We start from the raw sequence: 12,519 nt of genomic DNA on the forward strand, positions 1-12,519 counted from the left end.
GTCACAATTTAATTAATAAATGGTGGATCAAACTCTATTGTAAAATCTATCAGAATGTGTCTTTTTTTTTTTCTTTTTTTTTGTCTAAACCTCATTATTGAGATACCAATTAGAGAGACAAGGAAGATGGAGAAGTGGGGTGTTCCATTGGCATCAATAAACACAAAACTGTTATCAAGAGGGAGAATTGTTGCTTTAATATAGTACTTGTTACTTGTTATCATGTTGGGGTTACCTTGGGTTACAAATAACCAAGGTTTATGAACTTTATTTATCATGTTGGGGTTAGAGTTTAAAAAGATTTTATATTACCACTTCTGTTCTCAATCTTGTGGAGATTTGGAGACATTTGTTGTGTAAGTAAGTGCAAAATGGTGTGGTGTGCATGTATGTATGTATGTGCATATATATATATATATATATATATATATCTGTGTATCCATTATTTTTATTTTTATTTTAAATTAATTTTTCATTATATTTCCAGTGAGCACCTGTATGACACTTTACAACCAAGTAAACATCTGATCATACAACATGGAATAACAGTGCAGTTGTGAACCTTCCAAAAAACAACATTGTACATTTGAAGTTTTCATTGAGATGGTTTGTAATATATATAATCATCTCAGTTCTTTCTTTTTTTTTAAATCAAATATTTAATTAGATTGTTTGCTGAAAAAATGTCACCGATGGGCCCAGTGCAAGCTGGCATTTGCACTGGGCCCACTGAACCTTTGGAAATCAGCTACGAACAATTTCATCAAGTCAATCATACACAATGATATGCATTCTGATTCCAGTCACAGTTGAATTTATCACCATTCTAATGAAATATTAAACTGTTAGTAGCTTTAGGAAAAACTTGCTTTTCATGAGGAGAAGGAGAAGAATCCCTTTGGATTCTTATGTTCCCTATGGTTTTCCAATGTTCCCTCCTCACTGTAGAATTTTGTTTGATTCTCTACAGTCTCAAATTCCTTAAAAGATAAACTTTAAAAAATGTTAGATGTTTGCGGTTTACAAGAGAGAGAGAGGAAATATTATAAAATAGAATAAAATTGGTGATTTTTTGTTTAAAATTAGAGTAAAAGATGTAATGTTAAAATGAAAATTATAAATAATTAAATAAATACATACATACAGTTTTTAAAAATATTGTGATTATTGTATTGTCAAATTTTGGCTCATACTTGTGAAAATAACTTTACAACTTGTTTTTTGAGATGCTAACTTACAATTTTAAGTTCACATCATGAAATGTACAGTTAATCACATCACCTTTGAATAAGGGGGGGGGGGAGAGAGAAGAAGATGAAGAGGAAGAAAAGAGAAGAAAAAGGACGTAAACTTTATGCTGGAAGAGTTAAATTTGAGATTATAATATTCTCAGAATTGAAGGGTAAAATTACATCCATAAACATCAAAATTATTCTCAATTATTTGAAAAGAAGCATGTTCCTTGGTGGAACCTTGCAACTGTTGCATTTTTAATTCAAAGCATTATTAATAATGCATTAGTTGCAAAGTTTCATATCTAATACATTATTAATTCAAAGCAGATAATGGCATTTTTTAAGATTTAGAAATGAAAATAATCATTAGGTCTTTTTTTTTAATTATTTTGAGACTGACTTATGAAAAAAAATTATCAAATAAATAATTATTATTACAAAATAACAAAGGATTAATTGTTTAATCCAAAAAAATAATAGAGTCAAAATTTTAAAACACTTCATAAGTCAAGATTATATTATTTTTAGAAAATAAGATGTATCATGTTTTTTAATACAAAAAGAGTATAGCAACCTACAGAGTACATGAATTTTTAATAAAATCATACTATATATATATATATATATATAATATTGAAGAAAATATATAAAAATTTGATAGAGAAGTATTAAAGAACTCTTTTTGGATATATATATATATATATATATATATATATCCGGTTTAAATTTAAGAAAGAATTGATTCAAAATTTATAAAAATAACTAGAATTATTAATATTGTGCATTGATCTTAAGAGCATTTATTTACTTTAAAATAATTAAAATTAAAATTAATTTATCAAAGTATTATAAAAAAGAATTGAAACTAGGATTAAATTTTATAAATAGTTTATTATGAAAAAAATATAAAATATAAGATACTAATATAATTTTTATTCAATTTTAATTTAAATAATTTTTAAAATAAATAAAAATAATTCAAAGAATAGATAGACTAAAGATAAAATTTAGATAAAAAGAAATTATAATAACTATTGTCAATTATAAAGAATCTAGAAAATATTGAAATAAGACAAGAATAAAAAGATGGTTTTAAAAAGACTAAAGATAGCATCAATATTTCTTTTATATTTACTAGCTACCAAAAATGTCTTATAATAGCTTCTTAGGAACTACAAGGCTTATGATCTAAATGTTAAATTGTAGGTTGCTTGTTAGTCTTAGAATTTTTCTAATATAGAATAGATGTAAAAAACTTCTCACTAAGTTAAAACTAAATCAATACTTAATAAGATAAAAATTTAATTATTTGATTCTATTCTAGTATTTAGCTAAGAATAAAAACAATAAAAATAATTATAATAGTTGAAATGTCCAAATTTTATACAAAGTAAATACATTTTAAAAATATTCATCTTGGATTTTTAAAAAATATTTGTTCAAAGAATTCATAACAATAATCAATAATAAAATATATATATATATATATATATATATATATATATATATATATATATATTTTTTTTCTTTGCTATAAAACAAAGAAATTTTGGGATAAAGAAAAAAATTATTAAAAGAAATAATTGTATTAAGAATAGATCAACTAAAGATCTTAAAAGCACTTCTAAAACCTAAAGCAAAAATGTAAATTAAGATTAGCTTGTACATATAATTAATTAGTTTTTTGCTAAAAAAAAATCCCAAGTATAATCATTATACCTAAGAAGTAAGTTAATCTTTACCACAATTCCAATGTTGTTTATGTTGGGACAATTTAAATACTTCATGTGAAAATTTTGCAAAAGATGACTCTTAAAATTAATATATTAACTCTTATTTCTTTATATTTCAAAGGAGTTTTATAAGTTGATCCTTTAACTTTTTTTTTCCTTGGTTTATACTATATTATTGTTAAAGGTTGTTTTTTAATTTTAATATATTATTTTAATAAATATCAACAAAAAATTGTGAGACAATTGTAAGATTCTTGAATTGCTCATGTGTCTATTTATTATTATCATATCTACATCAATATTTATGATACATTAATTTATTTTAAACTTGCATTAAATTTAATATTTCTTCTATTTTAAATTCTTACTTATTATCTATTCAAAAAGAAGTGGTTGTAATTTTTTTTAGTATGTTAATTACAAAATATATTTAAATTAAAAATACATAGAATATGAAATAAATATTTATTGATTATAGTAGTTATAATTAATATACAAATAAATTGATTTAAAAAAGATACATAAACAGGCTAAGCTTTTGATATTCCAAATTCTTATAAGAACAATTGGTCTTGATATTACAATTAAGTAATCATACCTTATTTTTTATTTTAAATAGATATCAATATTTTCTAAGTACATCTACATTAATTTTTTTAACATTCTTGAACTACTTTTATTTATATATTTATTATTAAATAATTTTTTTCTATTTTTTATATCAAATCTTTTATTTCTTAAATTTTAATTTTTAAAAATTCAAAAGTGTCAAATTATAGATTATAACCATGATTAACAAATCATATATTTTTTTTAAAGTAAAAAAATATATCATATCATTATATAATAACTCCACTCATAGCAAGAAGGTTGTTTAATTGTCTTGCTCATAATTGATAATATATTGCAAATATTTCTCTAATATTTGATTCATATATTTTTTAGATTAAAATATTTTAGATTAACTTACTTTATTTAAAATATCTTAATATTCAAAATTTATGTTATATTTGAAGTGCATGTAAAAAATATTAACTGCTTGAAATATCAAGACCGCTTTTGTGATAAAGATACTATCTTTAAAAATTATTTTTCAAAATCCATTATTAAAATTATGTTTTATATTAAAAATATATTTTAGCTTTATTTAATTAATAAAATAGTTGTAATATATAAGGCAAGAGATACATCTTATTAATAATTAATTTATTAAATCTACAATAATCTACAATCATTTGCAAGGTTTTTTTTTTAATTTATTTCAATTAATTATTGCACCTATAAAAGTTTTTGAATGTTAAATAAAGTTTTTTATAAGATTTTTATCAATACACTTCTTCAAAATAACATATTTATTATGCAAAAAGTTAAAAAAAAATCTTAATGGTAGTTGAGTTATTTTTAAAAGATTAATTTTATAATCAAAAGTTGATATTTTTAGCAATATATCAATATTTTAAATATATCTTAATATCTATTACATTGCTTCAAGATTCTACTACAATTTTTATTTTAATGAAACTCATTATTTCATAAATTAAAAATAGATCTGCTAATTTTATAATTTATATAAATATCTTAGCTCTAAAAAATAAAAATCAAGATGGTTTATTGGCATATGGACTAAATTTTAAAATAGCCATTTGAAATAACCAATAAATATCAAATTTATAATTCAATAAAAAAAGACCAAGTACCACTAGATTTAAAGGATATTAAATGAAATTAAACACACTATTAGATATTTTATTTTTTAATATATTTTTAATAGCTTGCTCTCTTCAATAGCATTTTCAAATGTAAGTTTTTATTTGTTAATTATATCTATTTAAAAAAATTAAATATTCTTTGAGAATATCAATATTTGTTACAATATAATATCTTTATCCATAAAATATAATATGACTATGGTATTTAAACATGCTTGAATTAAAAATTCACAATTTAGGATTTTAAAAATTATAAAAAGTTTTAAAAAGGTGTAGGATTTGGTAGTAATGTGAGACTTATATTTGATTGTTATGGTCTAATCTTGTATCAAGGAAATGAGTCTCAAAGAACTAAAAGATCAATATACTCTTGTGTCATTCAAAAAGATTAGAAATTCATTCAAAAATAGTATAATATAAAACTAGAATGGCTATTGCCAAAGACAAGAATAGAAAGTCTTGAAATAAGACTAAAGACTAGAAAGGCATTAATAAGAGTGAAAAAGGCTTTACTATTGCTTCTAAATTTACTATCTAACTATGAGATATGTAATAATGTTCTATAGGACCTCCAACATATGTCCAATTTATAAGATGCATGTTTTAAATTATAAGATGATTTTTCTATATATGTATTACATCATTAGCTTATACCATAAGCTACCCACATGTGTGACATGTGGCTAATTTATTGACCAAGTTTCTAACTTGTCAATCAACAATATTGATATTTGATTATTATTGAGGCCTTTTTGACTCCCTTCAAATAAAACATTTGAAACACCATCAAATATTGTTCTTACTTCCAAACAATAGAAGTCTCTTCTAAAGTTTTGATATCAAACTCATTACATCTCTCCATATATTTCAAAAATGACATATTATTTTTAAAGATCTTTATTTCTATTACATTTTCTTTAAGGCTAAATCACATTTTTTTATTTAGCAAAGATTTGTTATTTTTCTATCATGGTTTTAATGGATATGTTTAATTAAAAGCATCAACCTTTTTTACTACATTTATAAGATTTTTGATTGACTTCTATATATATTCACTAATATCATATACGTGCCAATGAACAAAATATTATAACCTATTTCGGTAATGCATTGATTCTAAAACTTCTTCTACTTTAAGCTTTTGCTCAATTTTAATATGAAGTAATAGTATTTGTTTTCTTCTTGAGATATTTATTATCTTATAAGGCTCAAGAAGAGATACATAGAATATGGAATGAATCTTTTTAGAATTTAATAGATGTAATCAATAATAAATTATATTGATTTGTTTACAAATAAGAAATGGTACAAGCCTACAATAATGTAATTTGTCATAAAGATGTTTAATCTTCATATTATAATAGAGTAATCATACCTTGTTACTAATATAAAATTGAAGTTTCTTTTTGCAATAGGCATTCGAATTAGTCTTTTTTTATTCTTGAGATTCTTTTAAAAAAAATTTATTGTTGTATATAGCTCAAATAAATGATTTGTTAAATTTTCTACTACAAGATTATTAACTTATGAGAAGTCAAAAGCATAAAGTCGAAGATGATAACTATAAAAAAGAAAGATATTTGTTGAGTAGAAAAATTTATCCTATCATTATAAATAAACTCTATTAATGGCAAAATAATTATCCAATTATCTTGTTAGTAATTGATGGTATATCTCAAATAATATTCCAAAACTTGATTTATATGCTTTATTTATCAATAAATTTGAAGCTAAAAAATCAAAGATAGTTTTATCTCCAACTTTAGAATCTTAAAAAGAATTTTTTAAAATTTTGATATAAAGTGAGTTCCCTTATTCAATATAATATCTTTAAGCAATCTATAAAAATAATAGATATTGTAAATGAAAAGCTTAGCTATTTTTTTACCTATAATATATTTTGTACATGATACAAAATATGCTATCTTAATAAAATAATCTTTTATTAAAAATATAGAATCATAAAAATCTAAGATTAGAAGATTCAAAATAAAATTCATAGAAATAAAAGACCATGGTTGTTTTGAAATAGATAATGGCTAAAAATGTCCATAAATTAATGACAAGAATTTTTGATCTTGAATAAATATCACAAATTTGTACAAAGTCTTTGATTATCTTTCACATTTGAAGCCACTAAAAATCTCTAGATATTAGCTCCAAAATCTTGTTATATTCAAAATGTCCAATTGTTGGAAAGTCATGATAAGTTTGAATAATACAAAATCATGCTTTATCTTCTAGAATATATTAATGATCCTTAAAATAAATAGATTATTTTTGAATTCAAACTTAGAAATATCATGAGACTTTAAAAAATTATTCTAATTATCACAAATATAAAGATCAAAGGACAAACTTGATTGAACTTACTTAAAAATAATTGAATCAATAATCAATGTTGATTTTTTTGCTCAAAGATGAATATGCTCTAGCTTCAAGATAATAATTCTTTATTAATCAAAAGCTAATTTTTTTTTCTTTTGGTATAAGATAAGAACATTTAAAAAGGATGTTTGATAAACTTTGTTGTTTCTTGAATTAATAAGTGATCTTAAAATCAAATCTTGATAAAGTCATGTTTTGATAGACTTAGAGATAATTCAAAATATATACTACCATAAAATACTCAAGATTCTTTTTATTTCTATATATGATGACTAAATTGAAAGTATCTTTTAGATAATGATGCTATTTTTGAAATGAATCCATAATTATAAGAAGCTATTTATTATGGATCTTGTAGTTAATTTCAACTACTAAAAAAATTTTGGAATAAAAAAATATCAAAGAGAGCTTGTCATTTGATTCAATTTGTGACAATACTACATCTATGACAAAGTTTGATGCATTTCTTTCCATAAAAAATGCCTTCAAAATATTGATCCAATATAAGATTGGTGAAGAAATATATGTTGTCTTCAAGGCTTCAAAAAATACTTCAACTTCTTTATTCCACTCAATTTTGTCTTTACATGTCAAATATATAAGAAGAGTCACAATTTTTAAAAATTTCTTGATAAAAATTTAATAATAATTAAAAAATCTCCAAAAATATTAAATATTTCTTATTAAATTCAAAATATTCCAATCTATAATAGTTTGAATATTTTTAAAATTGATCATAAGGCCATCATTCAAATAATCTATCCTAAGAAGTCAACTTAAGTAGTGTGAAATACACACTTTTCTATCTTGGCATATAATCTTATATTTTTAAGTTTTTGTAATACATGACAAATATAAGATTTATATTCTATTAAATTGTTAGAATAGATTAAGATATCATTTAGTTAGTAGATGAAAAAATCATCAAAAAAAATCTTAAAAAATATCATTCATTAGATATTCAAAAGTAATTAATACATTCTTGAATTCAAAATGTATGACATTATATTTGAAATATCCATACTTGGCTCAGAATGAAGTCTTCCATTCATTACTTTTTCAATACATACTAGGTTGTATGCTCTTTATAGATCTATTTTTGTATAAATCTTTGCTTAATTGAATTGATCAAAGAGTCTTAAAATCAAAGATAAAGGATACCTATATTTCATAGTGATATTTTTGAGCCCTTAATAGTCCACATATATCTATAATAATTCATCTTTTTTCTTCACAAATGAGATAGGAGCTCATACTTGAGATTTTAAATGGCTTATAAAGTTTTTAACCAAGTTCTTGTCAATGTACTCCTTAAGTGCCGCCAACTTATTTTATAATAAGCCTTAGATTGGTCCAAATGGCTCTTTTTTTTAAAAAAAATAATTAAACAATCATATGAATAATATTTTAGAAGGATATTTACATTTCTTTTTTCAAAAATATCTTGATGATTTTAATACTGACTTAGAATTTTGCTTATAGTCTTTTCTTAAAAAATTAAACTTTATCAAACATAAATGTGGGATACATGACAAAAGGTGGTCTTTTTTTTGCAGCATGCATGAAAGCTCTTACACCTACCAATGAAGATTTGGTTATATGGACTTATAGGTTTCTACTTTATTAATAAAACCTTGGATTAAATTAAAAAAATATCAAGGCTATGAAAAATCCAATCTATTTGAGAATTATACTTCTTTAAGCATGATAGTTTTAAAATAACTAGATTGGAAGGAGATTCAATCACATTAAATATTATTAAATTATTATCACCATTAGTCGTTACATCTAAACAAATAGTTTTATAAGTAACATATTCAAAAGACAACAAACGACCTTCTATTAATTTTATATGTATATGTTTAATTTTTTTAATTAAGAATATTTCTTATTTTTTAACAAAATCTTTATCTATAAAATAGACTAAGGCTCTTAAATGTAATAAGGCTAAGACTTTGTGATTTTTTTGTCTTAAAAAATCTTTTGTTATAAAGCAAGGTGAAGGATCTGAAGAAAAAATGAAACCTTTATTTACTATTGTATAAGATTTTAACTATATAATTCTTATTGTAAGTGGTTGAACGTAATTTTTTTCATTAAGATATGAGTTTGGTTTCTACTACCTTTTTTGATTACTTTTTTTAATTGTGGTTGTAAAAACTTTCAAGAATGAATTCAAATCATATAGTCATAAATCATCTTCCATCAAAAGTGCAAATCAAAAAAGATCACTTTCAAATAAAACTGTACTTATGAATCTAACTTGAATAAATTTGTAAAGTTATTGGAAAAAATACAACCATAGATAAAGCTTCACTTATAGTAAAAATACCTCAAAATTTTGATTTTATTCCATCAAACTTCTTTTATATGCTTATTATTTACTTTGTCATATTTTTAATAGCGAAGCTTTTTGAATTTAATTGTGAATTTGATCTACTTGCTTCTTTCAACTATACAATTTCTTGGCATGTACTTGAAACTTCATTATTGACTTCTTTTATGAGTACAAGATTAAAACTTCTATCATTCATATTTGAAATATGTGAGATTTTTATCCTAAGAATATTAATAAGCTTATAAAGATCTATTATAGTTGCAAATCTATTCTCACTTCTATTAAGAATAGCATCTATAATTTTTTCTTTCGTAAATAACTTGAATAAATTCAAAAGTCAAATTGAATGAGAATAATCTATAATTTCAAATATCAAATAAAAATTTCTACAAAGAGGGTTAGTCCATTCTCTTTATTAAAAAAATAGTATTAAAAAACTATAAGTTATTTTTAAAATAGATTATCTAGAACCTTCAAAATTTAATAATAGAAATAAACTAATCTACTCACTTTTAAAAAAAATAAGAATAATGAATTAGCACTCTCTTCAAACTATCAAAGATATGAATATCAAAAAACTAAAAGATCAATACACTCTTGTGTAACTTAAAAAGACTAAAAATTTATTTTAAAATGGTATAATATTAAATTAGAATTGCTATTGTCAAAGACAAAAAGACTAAAAAGACTTGAAACAAGTTTAAGGACTAAAAATGCATTGACAAGAGTAAAAAAGGCTTCATTCTTGCTTCTATATATACTATCTAATTAGGAACTATGTAGCAACATTCTATAGGACTTTTGATATACATCCAATTTATAAGACATGTATTTTAACTTGCAAGGCAAGTTTTTTATATGTGCACTACATCATTAACTTGTACCACAAGCTATCTACATGTATGATATTTAGCTGACTTGTTGGCCAAGTTTCTAACCTATCAATCAACTATAAACATGTACAAAGTCAAATATATATCTATAAAGCTTCTAAGAAGCTTTGTAACAAGATAATAATAAATCTAACTACATTTATCTTTTATTTAGCACTGTCACGGATATAATCATGTAAGCTAGTAATTACATATATAAATAGGTAGAAGTAAGTAAAAGTAGATAAAAGTAAGTTAATTCTATAATATTTAATAAAGAAGCTTCTTAGAAGCTTCGTAGACACTGCTTTGACTTCATAGATGTCTTTAATTGACTTTTTGGATTAGAACGTGGTCAACAAGTTGGCCATGTGCCACACATGTTCTTAGCTTGAAGATCAAGCTAATTATATGGCCCACACGTAGAAAAACTTGCCTTGTAAGTCAAGGCATGTGTCCTACAAAGTCAACACATATTGGAGGTCCTATAGAACGTCGCCACGTAGCCCCTAGTTAGATAATATATATAGAGACAAGAGTGAAGGCTTCTTCACTCTTGTCAACTCCTTTCTTGATTCTAATCTAGTTTCAAGGATCTCTAGTTTTCTTGTCTTTTGGCAATAGCCATTCCAGTTTCTCTTTCAATATATATACTTGTTTATATATATTTTGTTACCTCTCTTTGAGTGAAGGCTCACTTATCTGAATTTTTTTTTCATCGAGTTCTTGTCCTTGAGAGATTGACAAGAGTACACCTACAATATCACAGCTTTGTCTAATCTTGATTAAGAGTGGATTACCTCTTTTTCTTGATAAGATATAAGCGTATTAGAAGTTGCGGATTACCCTCTTCTAAACTGATATTGTCCTTAGTATTTTCTTTGTCCGCAAGTCCTCTCTTCTATTTGACTTGAGCGATATTAGACATCTTCTCTCTTCTAAGTGTTATCATGGCAGAACTTCTTGAAATGAAGAGTGCAATGGCACAAATGCAAGAGCAATTGAGGGAGTTAATGCTTGCGATGCATCAACTCAATTTACCACCACAAGGAGCAATAAGATTGGCAGAAAGTGAAGATATAGAAATAGTTGAAGCTGCTTCAACATCTGCACTAAACCATGTCCTTTCTCCTATGGTGGAACGCCCTTTCAGTGTTAGTGAACCAAGAATTGCCCTACCCGAGAAGTTTGATGGCACCAGATCCAAGTTTCGAGGATTTATCAATCAAGTGCAACTTGTGATTGAACTTCAACCCCAAAGCTATCCAACTCCAGGATCTCAAGTTAGATTCATTGGTACGCTTCTTTCAGGTTCGGCACTATCGTTGTTTTCATCTTTTCTAGAATGACAAGATCCAATATTAGATAATCTAGAGGCTTTTTTGGCAGAGTTTTGATCCATGTATGGAGAACATGATGCAATTCATGTTGCAACCAATAAGATCCGTATTTTACAACAAGGCAATCGATCAGTAACGTTATATGCTTCACAATTTTGACAACTTGCAACTGATATCAAGTGGGATGATGCTGAACTTATTAGCCAATTTCTCTACGGATTACAATATGAGGTAAAAAAATTAATGCTCAACTTACCTGATCCTCAAACATTGAGTCAAGCAATTGACTTTGTTGTAAAGTGCGATAATCGCCTTTTTGAATTTCGATCTGAGAACCGTACAAGTGGACCTCAATGTTACTATAATTCAATGGCAACACCAACATCTCTTCAACACATACATTTGGAAGTAGAGGATATGCAAATTGATGCAGTGCGTTTCAAACCTCTTACTGAACAAGAAAAGACTCGTCGTCGTCAAGAAGGATTATGTTTATATTATGGAGAACCAAAGCACACTGCTCAGTATTGTCTAAAGAAACGACGCAATCACAAAATGAGGAGTATGGCTGTGAAAGAAGATAATATGTCGAAAAACGAGTTTGTCCAGCTACAATAGGGACCGTGCGGCTGGAACCTTGCACAACTTCTAATAAAGGTCCGATTCTCTCTTCAGAGCCCTGTCCTTGTTTTACATTAAATATTATTTTAGGACCTAAACATTACAAAGTCTTTGTCTTGTTAGATTCAGGAGCCTCAGCTTCTTTTTTAGATGAAGAATTTACTAAAAGACATAGCATATCTTTAGTAAAGAAAACTAAACCTATTCATGTAGAAGTCATAGATGGTCGTCCATTGTCTTCTGGAGATATTACTCACAAAATCCTTCCTATAGAAGTAATAAT

The sequence above is a fragment of the Physcomitrium patens genome, chromosome 17, assembly GCF_059467195.1.
Source record: "Physcomitrium patens ecotype Gransden chromosome 17, ASM5946719v1, whole genome shotgun sequence".
In the NCBI taxonomy this organism is placed as follows: Eukaryota; Viridiplantae; Streptophyta; class Bryopsida; order Funariales; family Funariaceae; genus Physcomitrium; species Physcomitrium patens.